The following is a 13530-nucleotide window of genomic DNA, read 5'->3' on the forward strand; positions in this document are numbered from 1 at the left end:
CTGCGTCACTGGAGATTTTGGCACTGGTGGCGGGTGAAATACCCGCCATTGCTTCTCTGAGATCACCAATGGCGAGTAAAATACCCGTCACCGAAGACACACAAACCACCACTGTAAATCCTTCCGGCACCAACCGAAAAGTGCGTGGAGCACATCAGTGGCGGGCGAAGAACCCGCCACTAGACATTTTTGAGTGGCGGTCTATGGCCACCGCCACTAGAACCTTTTTCAGTGGCGGTGGTGTCTAACTGTCACTGCTATGTGTACTATTTTTTTCAAAAAAAAATAAATGAATTATTTATAAAAATAAATATTCTTGCAGCACAGAAATAACAGGAATACAGCACAACACAGATAATACCAGGAATACAGCAGCACAATATACAACACCAAAGAAACAGAAATAGCAGCAAATATATTACAAAGTTTCACACGAGTTAAACATTCAAATCACATGCATGTGTATACAAAGTGTTTGAAAGAATGAGCCACAAATAAAAGCATTTCACACAATTTAGCCACTTTTGACGACAATTCCGCCGCTGTAGTAATCCCCGCTCGATTTGAGGACCTCCTTGTTGAGGATTTCGCCGATGTCTTTCTGGATCTCGTACACGAGAATTCCAGAGTTGTGCCCTAACTCGGCGTTGGCCAGAAACCAATTCCTCACTTCTTCGAAGGTCTTCTTCCCCTTCGGCTTGAAGTCGTTGATCATCTGCTGAATAGTGTGCGCGCAGTAGTAACCGCAGTAGACGGATCCTTAGGTTGTTGCTCGCAGGGGAAATAGCCAATGTATTCACGACGATTCATTTCATGTTAACTAAATGATACCCCGCGCGTTGCTGCGGAAATAGCCAATGTATTCACGGTGTATTTTACTATGGAGAGTATAGATGAGACCGGTGCGAACATATGATATGACTATATTCTGTATGAACATTAAGCTCACCAAATAGTCGCATGAGAACTTGTTATCATGTTAAGGTAGAAAATATAAGATTTTGTAGCATGTGCTCAACGCACTGTAAAAGCCAATCGCGTAGAGAATATTCAAATATTGACTAAATTGCATCTATACACTAAGTCATGTCTAGATACATCCAAATTTTGACAAACCTGAGACATCTTTTGTTGGACGGAGCTAGGGAGTACAAAATTCCAATAAAAAAAGTACATGTGAAAGAAGTCGGACGGAAGGATTCTTGTAAGCGTATGTCCATTAGATTCCTTTGTTATAGGGTGCTTTAATCTTAATCAATGGGTAGTGTGACATAAGTTCAAATGGAATTTACTTTTTATTATATATGAGCTCTTTTACGGTACACCGGATTTTCTATGAGCCGTCTTGTCCCGATATAGTTGTTAATATTAGATGGTACTCCATCCGGAGTCCCACGGAGAACCATGAAAACGGTTTTACTAAAACCCAATGGCGTACCACAAGCGAGATGGCAAAATTGTAATTGCATGAAGATACTTTGGTCTTCCCCTGTCAACTGGTTTTTGTTTTGTAATTAAAAAAAGAAAAAGAAAATCGCCGCTTGATTGGTTCGCCGCCGCCTCATGATGTGGCCTGTAGCAGCTTCGTCTACGCGCCCCAGCTGTCCTCCAGAACCCTGATGGCAACCGCCGCCCCAAGGCTCCCGGCGATCCCGTCCATGTCCGAGCTCTTCAACGACCACGCGCTCGCGCAGCTCTTCGACGCTACCGCCGCCGTGCCGGACGAGCACCTCTCCGTCCACCCCTCCCTCAACTAGCTCCTCTCTGTCGGCGACGGCCAAGAGCCCAAGACACGTACGCCGAGTATTCATCTAGGTTCCCTGCCTCTGGCCATCACCGGCGGGAGCCTGAGGAAACGCAAGGCCGTCGGAGAATAAGATGAGACCGTTGCACCGCGGAGAGGGCAAGGTGGACGTGCCGCTGGAGCAGGCGAAGGCACCATTCGAATGGGCCGCTGCGCCGGCGGAGGGGAGGAAGAGATGGAGCAGCAGCCGACGACCCTCCAGAGTGGCGCCGACGGAGGAAGAAATGGCCGCCACCGCTCTATCTGGAGGAGAATGCGGCGCTGCCAATCACCACACATCCATCGTCACAACGGTCTCTGTCTAGGACAGACCTGGTCTTCGGTGGCGGCGGCGGCAGCGACAACGACAGCTATCGGTGCTAGCAGCGGAGGAAACTACATCAAGCAGCCGCCACCTGCATCATGCACCGACGGCGACTTGATGTCGATCGATCTGGGTCTGGGGTCGGGCCAAGGCTTGAGTCTGACGCACTAATAATGATAGGAGGCAAAAAGACTAAACTGCCCTTTTCAAATCAACGGTTGCATGCGTTTAGTACTATGTAGGCTTTTAGAGTACCGGGTACTGTAAAAACTTAGTACTATGTAGGCTTTTGGAGTACCGGGTACTGGAAAAACTCTCTCTCTAAAACAGAATCCCTTTTTTGTATGTGACCGTCTCGTGCGGTTCACTCAACTGCCCATGCCGAAGCTGCTAGAGAGCGTGTTGGCTCCACCTCACTCCCTTAACTCTCCTACCGAACCCCAACCTCCTTTCTCTCTCTCACAAGATATCGTCGGTCTCTCTCCTGATCTCACCTCTTTCTGTAGATCTCGTTAATTGGTCTCTCTCTCTCTCTCTGACCCGAGGCCACGAGCAGCATATGACGGTGAAGGGGAGACGAGGACGAGACGGTGCCGGCGGCGAGTTGAAACCGATCTGGAGCGGCGCTCGAGAAGATAAGTGCCCCTCAGGCTTAGAAGGATTACAGGGGCAGCGACGGACCGACGGTGGTGCTGGCTCGGACAGGAGGAGGAGGCACAGTAGCATATTACAGGTAAAACTTGAAAATTCTTTCCTATGGTGCTTAAAGCTGGGTCAATTTGTAGTAAGAATTAGTCAGGTTCAACCAGCAATTTGGCTGCTCAAATCTGGCTCGATCTATTGTAGAAATTTAATCCGGTTAAGATTGTCGTAACTTGACATATATGATTCAAATGGAGATTACTTTATGTATGATGAAAGTTTTGCAAGCAACCAAGTTACGTTAACTGAATAATTCCATCAAGAACTAACCGGTGGGGCCAGAGGGCACGACGCATGTCATGAAGTGTTCAAAAACCTTGAGAAAATTATGTACATAATACCAATGAGGAACATAGCGGTCGATAAAATGTTGAATCCTATAGTTTAGGCTAGACATGACGTGGTCACATTTATTGTTCCATCAATTTGCTGATTATTGAGGATAATGCAAGTGTCGTGTTCAATCCATCACTATTTGCAGGAAAATGTATCATCCCCATTTCACAATATATGTTTCAAAATTTGATAAAATAGCAGCAACATGCTTGTTGCTATTTGACAAGAGACACTAGTACTCTACTCTATCACACAATAGAAAGTATGGTCTACTCTATCTTCGGTAGCTTATCAGCTCAGATGGTTTTCCTCCTATGATATAAATTAATGAGTAGATATGCTACTCCCTGATTCGACAGACGCCGAAAGGTTCCGGTGACTCCATAGCAATCTATGCGATCCAATGCAATGAATGCGACAAATGGCGCACCATCCATACGAAGCAAGAATTCGAGATGATCCGCGAGAGCTACGACGAGGACCCATGGGTCTGCGGCCAAGCGCCAGGCCGCTCCTGCAAGCACCCTGAAGACATCCAGTACGACACCAGCCGCATCTGGGTCATGGATAAGGCGGGGATACCAAGGCCCCCGCCGGAGACGGAGCGGCTGTTGATCATGCGGAGAGACCTGTCCAAGATGGACACCTACTACGTCATGCGCAAATGGGAAGCGCGAGCGGCGTGGCTTCGACGTGGAAAGGTTTGTTGAGGAGAACCCAGAGTACAGGGGGAGGCTGCCACCCTCCAGGTTCAACTTTGTGAGGGGATCGTTAGTGAGACTGCCGAAGAAACCTCGCTGCGGAGGGCTGCAGCCAGTGCCAAGGCTGAGAAGGAAAGGTTTGGGGAGACGGACGACGACGTGGCATCAGATCCTGATTACTATCCAGGTAGAGGCTGAAACGATGCTTAGGTGATAGTCCGACTTGATTTGGGATCACGACAATTGATTGTCTATTTCCCCTCTTCGTTTTCAGGGTGTTTTGTTAGTTATTTTCATGTTTTATGACTTTATTCGATTCTCGATTGGTGTCATATCGCTCAGTGCTCTTTAGCGGGCCGTATTTAGGAATTCGGGCCGTGGTGCAAAATATGAAATGAGACCTTAATAATAAAAAATGTCACATAATCCAAATATATTCTACTTAATTATATTACTTCAATATTCTTTCCGTTCCATATTAAATGACTCAAATTTGTTCAAATATTGATGTATCTCTATCCAAAAAGTATCTAGATACATGTAATATTTCATCACTTAATATGGGATGAAAAAAGTATACGATATCTTCATCATACATCGAAAAATTCAAATTTTATGTTGAAATAATAAAGATTCTATTTAGAAGCAGACCAAGCAAATAAAGATGACCTCCTAGAGGCTGTAAGAAAAAGCTGACCTCCCCGCAGCCCCCACCCTAGCCCCTGCTGCCTATGGATCCATCCGCGCACACAAGGAGTTGCAGCCGAGCATGCCTGTTTTTCCTTTGCCTTCATTAGTGAGCTTGCACGTGTAACGCACGTCTCCACAATACATGGCAACTTTTTTAATCACCTTTTTTATATGATGACTTGTCTTTCTACAGTTTTTTTTTTGTCTATCTTATTTTTAAACCAAAATGCTAAAATTGAGCCTCAAAAAATGACCGCATTTTTTTTTCATAAAATCATCAAATCTAAACCATAATGATAAGTAAACATGCATCCTAACACACTGAAGTAGAATCAATCACATTCAAAATCATCAAATCTGAACCAATTAAGGATACATGATTTTTTTAACACATGATGTGATCATATCTCACCTGACACATCTACTCAACATGTGACAAAATAACTCCAGTCTGATTGTTGCAGGGAGAAGAGTGAGATATCACCTCAGTTGCCACGTGCTGCTAATTAACAGAAGCTAAATCATTAACAAGAAACATCAATCCTGGCAAAAAAGAAGAAGAAGCAAGAATGCTGCAAGGGAAATAGAGAACTGATGTGAGATTATTTGCACCAACCGGACTAAAGAATGCCCTCAGATTCCGCGTCAAATTGACCGAAAAATTAAAAAGTTATGACCAAGTGAAATTTGATCCGAATATTGTTGTTTGGCCAAATTGAGGACTGAATTCATGTCTGCATTTCCTGTCTATAATATGGTTTGTGTGTCATGTGAATTCTCACTTGCATGGAACATTTACGGAAACTGCAGTCCTTCATGATCTATTGAAATCCTATTTATAGTCCACAAGATTCCATATTTACAACTTGCAGCTACCTCAAGACTGAACTGATCAAGCAATAATAGGGTATATTTAGAAAATGCAGCTCCTGCTCTCAATCGATTATCTACACATTTCACTGTATTTTACCTAATGAAAAAGACACCAAAACAAGTGTTTTAGACTTGTAAATTAGTAAACTGAGAAAACACTAAATATTGGATCCCTATCTGCCGGCTTCTCCCTACTCCAAAGATCACGGACAGTTTCTTGAGAAAGTGTGTTTTTTGTCATCCCTGTGAATGTTAGGAACTGAAATTGAATTAATATGTGCTCCACATCAGAATGAAGACATGCATTCATCCACTTTAAAATGAAGACATATTTAAAATATATGAATGGAAAAATAACTTCACGAGAGGAGGCGATATACCTTGTCCTATAACGTGTCAATCCCTTTTCGCTACGGTGCTTCATTGCCAGAAATACACTTCACGCCATCTTCTTAGCCCTACATATTATACAGGACATAGAATTCAGTCATTCATGCTTGAAAAAATATATTATGTGAACCCAAAAATAGGAATTGTGGAGACCATTGCTCATGTAGGCACACGAAACATGAAATATATCAAATTTCTCAACCCAAACTCTAAAGTACCATCTCTAACTCTGTGCCATCCATCAACGGGTGAGAATGCACATGATCCTTCTGAAGGACTACCACTGCGCCACCATGCTTAAAATTATACTTGATAATGCAAGGTACTTAGAGAAAATCATCATAAATAAAATAAGATACTCCCTCCGTCCAACAAAAAATGTCTCAAGTTTTTTCTTAAAATTTGAATGTATCTATACATGACTTAGTGTATAGATGCATTCAAATTTAGTCAAAGTTGAGACATCCTTTGTTAGACGGAGGAATACTGAAATCTTCCAGCTCGACATGCAAAATTGCCCATAATGTAATCTGGTTTAAGCCTGAATGTACGATTTTGCATACATGGATAATAAACTGCGATTGCAGCTCTATGTTTAGATGTCAGGCACCAGCTAATTATCCAACTAATAATACCCCGTACAGTAATTTTAAAACAAAACTTCACAGCAAGATAGTAGAGACGTACTACAAAACTTTGCATGGAAACTATGGCATTTTGTCAAACACGGAGTTTACAGAACCAGCGAGGGTGGAGATTGGCTAAACCTGAAAACCAATGAGTTGATGAGCCCAGTCCGTGCATCCTAGAAGCAAAGAAGGAAGGGGAGGCGTCGGGCGAGGGCAAGGTGGGGGAGGCAAGAGGAGTCTGGCGTCGGGACTCGGGTCAGGGCAAGGCAGGGGATTCAGCCACGGGGCTGCGAGATGGACGCGGCGGTACGAAGTCCACGAGCGTTGACAAACGCGACGACGACTGGGCACCGGCGCGGATGAGTCGACAGCGGCAGGTCGGGGCAAGGCGGTGGGATTCGGTGGTGGCGAGGGCAGCAGGCGCGGGAGGGCAGAGGCAGGGGTGGCGGAGCGACGGTGGCGCGTGATGGAGTGGAGGCGCAGTTGGACAGCGTATGTGGGAGGGCAGAGGTTGGGGGCGTGGCGGGGGCGCGTGATGCGGCGGGCTCTGGAAGGCGGGCGCGCTTGGCGGCGGCGTTTGAGTGCGCCCGACGCGGGAGAGCAGCGAGGGCGGCGGTGGGCTAGCGAGGCGGCGGGCGTGAAGGGATAAGGGATGCGTTCGTGCGGATCGGAGTCGGGTGGCAGAGTACGTCGGATGTTAATTAAACGCTAAGCGTACAAAAAAAATTTGGAGTGTAAAAGCTAGTTGTTAGTTCTGATTTAGTGGGCCTAATTGTTTAGTAATTGTGAGGTGAGAATGGTTTGTGTACTTTTTGTGGGGTAGACTTAGAAAAGAAAATGTTGGTGCCTTTATGAGTAGTATAGATGGGCTTTTCTCTTTTCCGTTTAATGGTTTTTCTTTTCTGTTAATTAAGGATGGCTAAGCACTAATCAATACCACTATTAAGGGTAGATTTGGGGGGGCCTGATTTTTGGAGGCCCTGAACAGTTGCCCAGTACCTCGCACCTGCCACTGTACGGGCCTGCTCTTTAGCATCGTACTGGACCAAATTCATTTTATGGTTTGACTTGTATAAAAATGTTGGAAACATTTCATATAGCTAGATTACTTTAGTAATATTCCTTTTTAGAAAGTGTGTGTGTGTGTGAACAAAATTTCGTTTTATGGTTTTACTTCTATAAGAATGTTAGAAACATTTCCTATAGCTGGATTGCTTTACGTAATATTAATTCCCTATGTCCCTTTATAGAGTTGTGTGTGCGCGCGTGTTTATTATTGCACACCGTTACTTAGGGAGTGGGGTTAATGTCGAAAAAGGTTGAAAAAATCCGTCGTGTGCATTGACCCCCAACCGCGTATATTTCCTTCATGTATCCATGTGTGATGATCATCTAGATGATACACATTTATGTATGCATGTGATGTGTGCTTTACTGCATATGTTTAACGTTGTATATGTTACCAGTTTTAATTAACGTATATCGAATTATATTCACAACTGACTGACAAGTAGGAAGGAAAAAATGTCATTAACACGTTATATTGGCATGCATTTCCAATACCACATATTGCCAATGCATACTAAATTTACAAAATGGCATTAACATACACATCAATCCGTAACATACGCAACAAAGACCTATTTGTGTGATGGTATATCATAAAATCAACCATTTTTCAATAACAAATAAGAAAATATTTTCAAAATGGAAACCAATACCAACATATCCTCTCAAAAGAAAGAATTGATTGATTCCAACAAATCCATTCAATACCGGTCATTGCTAGCATATCCTCGCAAAATTAATCCTTCCTCCATGGATCTCTATAGAGATCAAGTATCAAGGGTCCTGTCCTACTATCAAACTCCAAACTATCAAACTACCATCACCGTTCCATAACTATCAAACTCCATACCGTCTACCAACACGTTACTCAACCAGGTTCAAATTCCAATTTTTGCTAATTATTGAGGATCATGCATGTTTGCGGCGTTGTGTGCAATATATCACTATTTTGCAGTTATTGAAAAAATACTATCTATTTCACAATATGTGTTGCACAATTTGATAAAATCGCAACCTGCTTGTTGCTATTTGCCACAAACATTAGTATTCTACTTTATCCGATGAGAGAAAGTATGGTCTAGTTTCAGATATGTTCTTACGCTTGTGCAATGGATATAGTGAACATGACCATAGCTGCTTATTTGTACTTCATATAATTTTCCTCCCCTGATGTATATTATTAAGTAATTATGCACTGATCCGACAGAAGACACAAGGTCCCCGTGACTCCAAAGGCATCTACACGGTCTGATGCAACGAATGGAAAAAATGGCACCATCCCAACGAAGCAAGAGTTTTTCGAGACGATACGAAAGAGCTTCGAAGAGGATGTTAGGAAACACAGTGCAGAATTTAAATTTTTCTAGAAGTAAGAGGAGCGTAACACCCAAGATCTCTATGAAGTTGCAAGACGGATCAAGACTGTGATCAAGACTGTGATCAGGCGGTTCTGTTACTTACTTGCTTTCATGTTTTATGACTTTATAGATTATTATATGCATCGGTGTGATGTTGCTCCGTGCTATTTAGCGATGCATTGAACCAGATTCATTTTACGATTTAGTTCTATTAAATAGTTGGAAACATTTCCCATATATAGCTGGATGCTTTACGTAATATTCCATCGTTACCTTTTAGAATGTGTGGTCTATCGCACACGGTTACTTAACGTAAATGTATAGAATGGGGTTTAGGTTGTACACGGTTAAACCCTGCACCCCCAATACCAATAGCATATGTTACCTTCCTATAACCGTGTGCGATGAACACCTCATGATACACATTTATGTATGTCGGTGCGATGCGTGATTTACTGCACATGCTTAACCTTGTAGGTGTCACAACTTCATATTAACATATAGTGAAATATATTCTCAGTAGAGTGATAACTAGCAAGGAGCAAACTGTCATTAACACTTTATATTGACGCACGTTCACAACACCCTATATTAAGTGTTGTTCAAGTGCAATAACACATATTTGCTAATGTATTATGAAATAATTTCATCATAGTACGGTTCAAAAGATCTAATATAAGAGAGGTTCTTATTATCATACATTGAAATATGTTGATCCATTAGGGTCAAACTCATCCATAATTAAGCGTAGGCAGGAAAATTTGATAGAGAGGGCCCACTAAAGCGCACGAAACATTTATACTTAAAATTTGCCAAAAATGGAACAAATGTAGTAGAAAAATAAATTTAGTTTCATTGATTTTCAGGCCAGTTGAAAATAAAAAGATATACAAGTTTTTGAATCGCATATCACACAAAACAAAAATCTAGACAAAGACAATGTTAGCGTTCTTTTCGGCTTCTAGAACTGGCTGGTTGGCTTCTTCAGGAAGCTGGGGGAGGACAGCTTTCTAGAGAAGTTCCAAAAAAATCGGGCCAATAGAAGATTGAGGAACAATTAGTATTTCACGGTGATTGATAGAAATTTGATGGACCTTGAGGAGGGCCAACATCTATGGAATACAGAAATTTAGGAAAAACTAATCTGAGATCTAATGAAAAAAAAATCAGAACCCGGGCCCTTGCTGGCCCACCCCTCCCTCCGCCACTGATCTCATCATCATTATTAAGGATGATGTCATGACCTTGATGAGCCATTAGAGAAAGACGGTGATAAAGAAAGGGAAGATACGAATTAGTGATTACAAATTCACTATTGATGGCAAATTTATAAACTTCAGCAAATTTGTACTCCTAAATATCCCTCTCTCTCTCTCTATCTCTAAAGCATCATGGCAACAACAAGCTTGGCAGCATCAACACGGCGTCAAGAACAAGCAGCAAACTGGAGGGGAGGGAAGGGAGAGTGAGGAGAAGATACATTGGGGAAGAAAAGAACGAGAAGGCGGCGGTGACCATCTGACTGCCAAAGAGGAGGCAGGGCTGGTGGCTGCGTGACGCGCTGCGTCAAGGAGGAGGCCGCATCCGGTGAAGACGAGGCAGCGACCGGTGAAGAGGATGTAGGGTGGCCTTTGTGCGAAGAGTGGCAACAATGAAGAGGAGGGAGTGGAGATCTGGCACGATAGTGCACAACTGGACTCTCCTCCTCCCACGTTGTGAATCTGTATTGATGATTAGTCCACCTATATACTTTTAAACGGAGTGGAATAGCGCGCGACGCCCGTGCTGCAGCTCTCTGGCGCGACACCGCGCTGCAGTCCTAGCGCGCGTATGAGTTTGCATGCGAGCACGCCGCGCTGCAGGCCTAGCGTGAGAATGAGGTTGCATGCGAGCAGCACAGCAGCATGCGTTCCATGGTCAGGCCTAAGCGTCAGTTGATTCCGTCAGCGTAATCAGCTTGTGTCATGTTAAGTTTGTTTCACGTGAGTGCAACATCTTTTGTACGTGGAGGCATGAATGGATCACGAGACTTCACGGCTTCAAAAAAAGCTTCACATATTTATCATGTCTAGTTCTCATGAATTACCGGCCACCTCCTAACAACATGTACATCCATTTCTATCATAATTTATCACTCAACCGTATCTCGTATTTTTTTCATTCCAAATTAAGTTACCACCTCGATTTAAAATGACCCAACACAAATCCTATGTCCTCGTCGTTGTACAAATCGCCGTATCCAACGAACACGATAACCATATGGTCATATATTTCGGTCAAAAGTATAGCATGCACCATCGCATTTCGCATCTCCTCCACTTCAAATCGAGCTACCACCTTCATTTAAATAAAGACCCCACACAAAGCCTATCTCCAGGCGTCCCTTAACAAATACAAATTGTTACCCGCTAGAGCATACAAATTGTCATCTCCTAATGAACACAAATTGCCACACATCATACACACAAATTGTCATACCCAAATTAACATAAATAACCATGTATGTCCATCCATTTTGTTAAAAATGTGTAGCACCCACCACTACCACACTCATCTCCTCCGCTCCAAATTGAGCTACCACCTCCATTTAAAACGACCACACACAAACATATCTTTTTTTCTTTCTGTAATAAACACAAATCGCCACCCCAAATGCAGATAAATCGCCACCTCCGATGCAGATAAATTGCCACCCGTAATGTAGATAAATTGCCACTCATAATGCAGATAAATTGCCACCTCCGATGAACATAAATTGTCACCCATGATGCAGATAAATTGTCACCCCTAAAACAAATAAATTGCCACCTTTGATGAACAGAAATTTCCACGCACTAATGAACACAAATAACCATTGTCGGTCAATTTCGCTCAAAATCTAGCACCCCCACTGAATCCCATATCTCCTCCACTCCAAATCGAATTACCACCTCCATTTAAAACAACCCACACAAACAATATCTCCCCGCGCTCCTCATGATCTCAAATTGCCACCCTGATGAACACAAATCGTCACCCATAATACACACAAATTGCCATCTCCAATGACCATAATTTCCACTCATAATGCATAAAAAATGTCATAACTAATCGACCCAGGCACCAAAACCGCGCATGGTGCAGGATTTGTTCGACGTGGTCCAGCTCCACAGGGACGGCGTGGAGTGGAAGGACATGGTGTACCACGCCTCGCACGGACAGGCCGTCGCTGATGCTCGTGTACTCCCATGACGGGGGCTGCTACCTCGGCTCCTACGCCAGCTGTCCTTCCACGTCTCCTGCCTTTGTGCTGCCACCGAGCTCCATGCCATCGTGCTCTCCGTCACGTACCGCCTCGCCCCCTGACACTTCGCCTCTCCGCTGCCATCCACGACGACGTGGATTTCCCCTCCTGGCTCCATGTGAAGGCCGAGATCGGTGACACCGACCCGTGGCTCTTGGAGTCGGCCGTCTTAGCCAGAACCTTCTTCTCTGGCGCCTCCCCCGGCCACTACTACGGTGTGCGGCGACGAGCGACGGCTCGTGGTGGCGAGACAAGGGCAGCGCGAGGTGGCTCGCGGCAGCGCGCGGAGACGAGGGCAGGCGGGCAGCGCGCGGCGGCTCGCAGCAGCGCGCAGACACGGGGCTGGTGTGTGGCGACGGCGGGGAGGCTTCTCGCGGTGGCGCGTGGAGGAAGTGAAGACACGCGGCGGCGGCAGGGCTGGCGCGCGGAAGCAGTGAAGGTGCCCGGCGGCGGCGGCTCGCGGCAGCGTGCGGAGACGGGGCCGGCGTGCGGCGGCGACGGGGGAGGCGCGCGGCGGCGGGGACTGCCCGCGGCACAGCGGGGACGGCGGCGTTGGATGCACAGACAGAAACGATGCGTCGCGCGAGGAGAAAGGGAAGAGGCAGTGCGTCGCGCGAGCAAACCACCGAGCGAACGTTCGTTCGCTATAATTTCCGTTTAATATATACTACCTCCATTCCCAAATGTGTGAAGTCGTGGCTTTGCCCTAATTCAAAGTTCTTCAAATCTTACCAAGTTTATATAAAAATCTACCAACATCTATAACTCTAAATTAGTTCTATGATATCTTCATATATATTTTTTCATAGTATATGGAAATGGAACCGGGCAAGAGCCTTTAGCGCTGAAAAAATTATTTTCATATTATACTCATTTCATATTGTAGATTTTTCTATAAACTCGTTCAAATTTGAAGAATTTTGACCTAGGACAAAGCTGGAACCTTTCATATTTTAGGAATGGGAGGAGCGATATATAGATTCGTCATCCAAATAATGTGATCCATTAAACACTGGTGTCACTTTCCTTTTCGTCAAACCACTCGTTGAATCAAGATTCAATAGTACAGCCCACAGGTGATCAATTTGTTATCTGAGCATCGCCCTCGCCTTCTGTCTGTGCATTTTGACGGTACATGTTTGTCCTGGAGTTTGACGATGATAAGCACAGTTGGATGAAACCGTCAAGGTATAGTTTATCTGTAACATTTAGTTCTCAGATGTTAACGTGGTAGCTGTTCTTGACGGGTGAAACATTCAACCTTTGGATTTGGCCAAACTGCATGGACCAACAACCACACATGACACCTCACTAACACTGATGTCACTCAAGCCGTTGATTCTCTCCGCGCTCATTCCTACACTTGACCATGCAATTGCGGACAAAATTTCT

General features: G+C 44.4%; 1 pseudogene; it reads left to right on the forward strand.

Moving 5' to 3' along the window:
* The first annotated feature begins 2418 nt into the window (after positions 1 to 2418).
* Positions 2419 to 5383, forward strand: LOC100823761 (annotated as a pseudogene).
* The last annotated feature ends 8147 nt before the right edge of the window (positions 5384 to 13530 follow it).

Source organism: Brachypodium distachyon, chromosome 2 (assembly GCF_000005505.3).
Source record: "Brachypodium distachyon strain Bd21 chromosome 2, Brachypodium_distachyon_v3.0, whole genome shotgun sequence".
Taxonomy (NCBI): Eukaryota; Viridiplantae; Streptophyta; class Magnoliopsida; order Poales; family Poaceae; genus Brachypodium; species Brachypodium distachyon.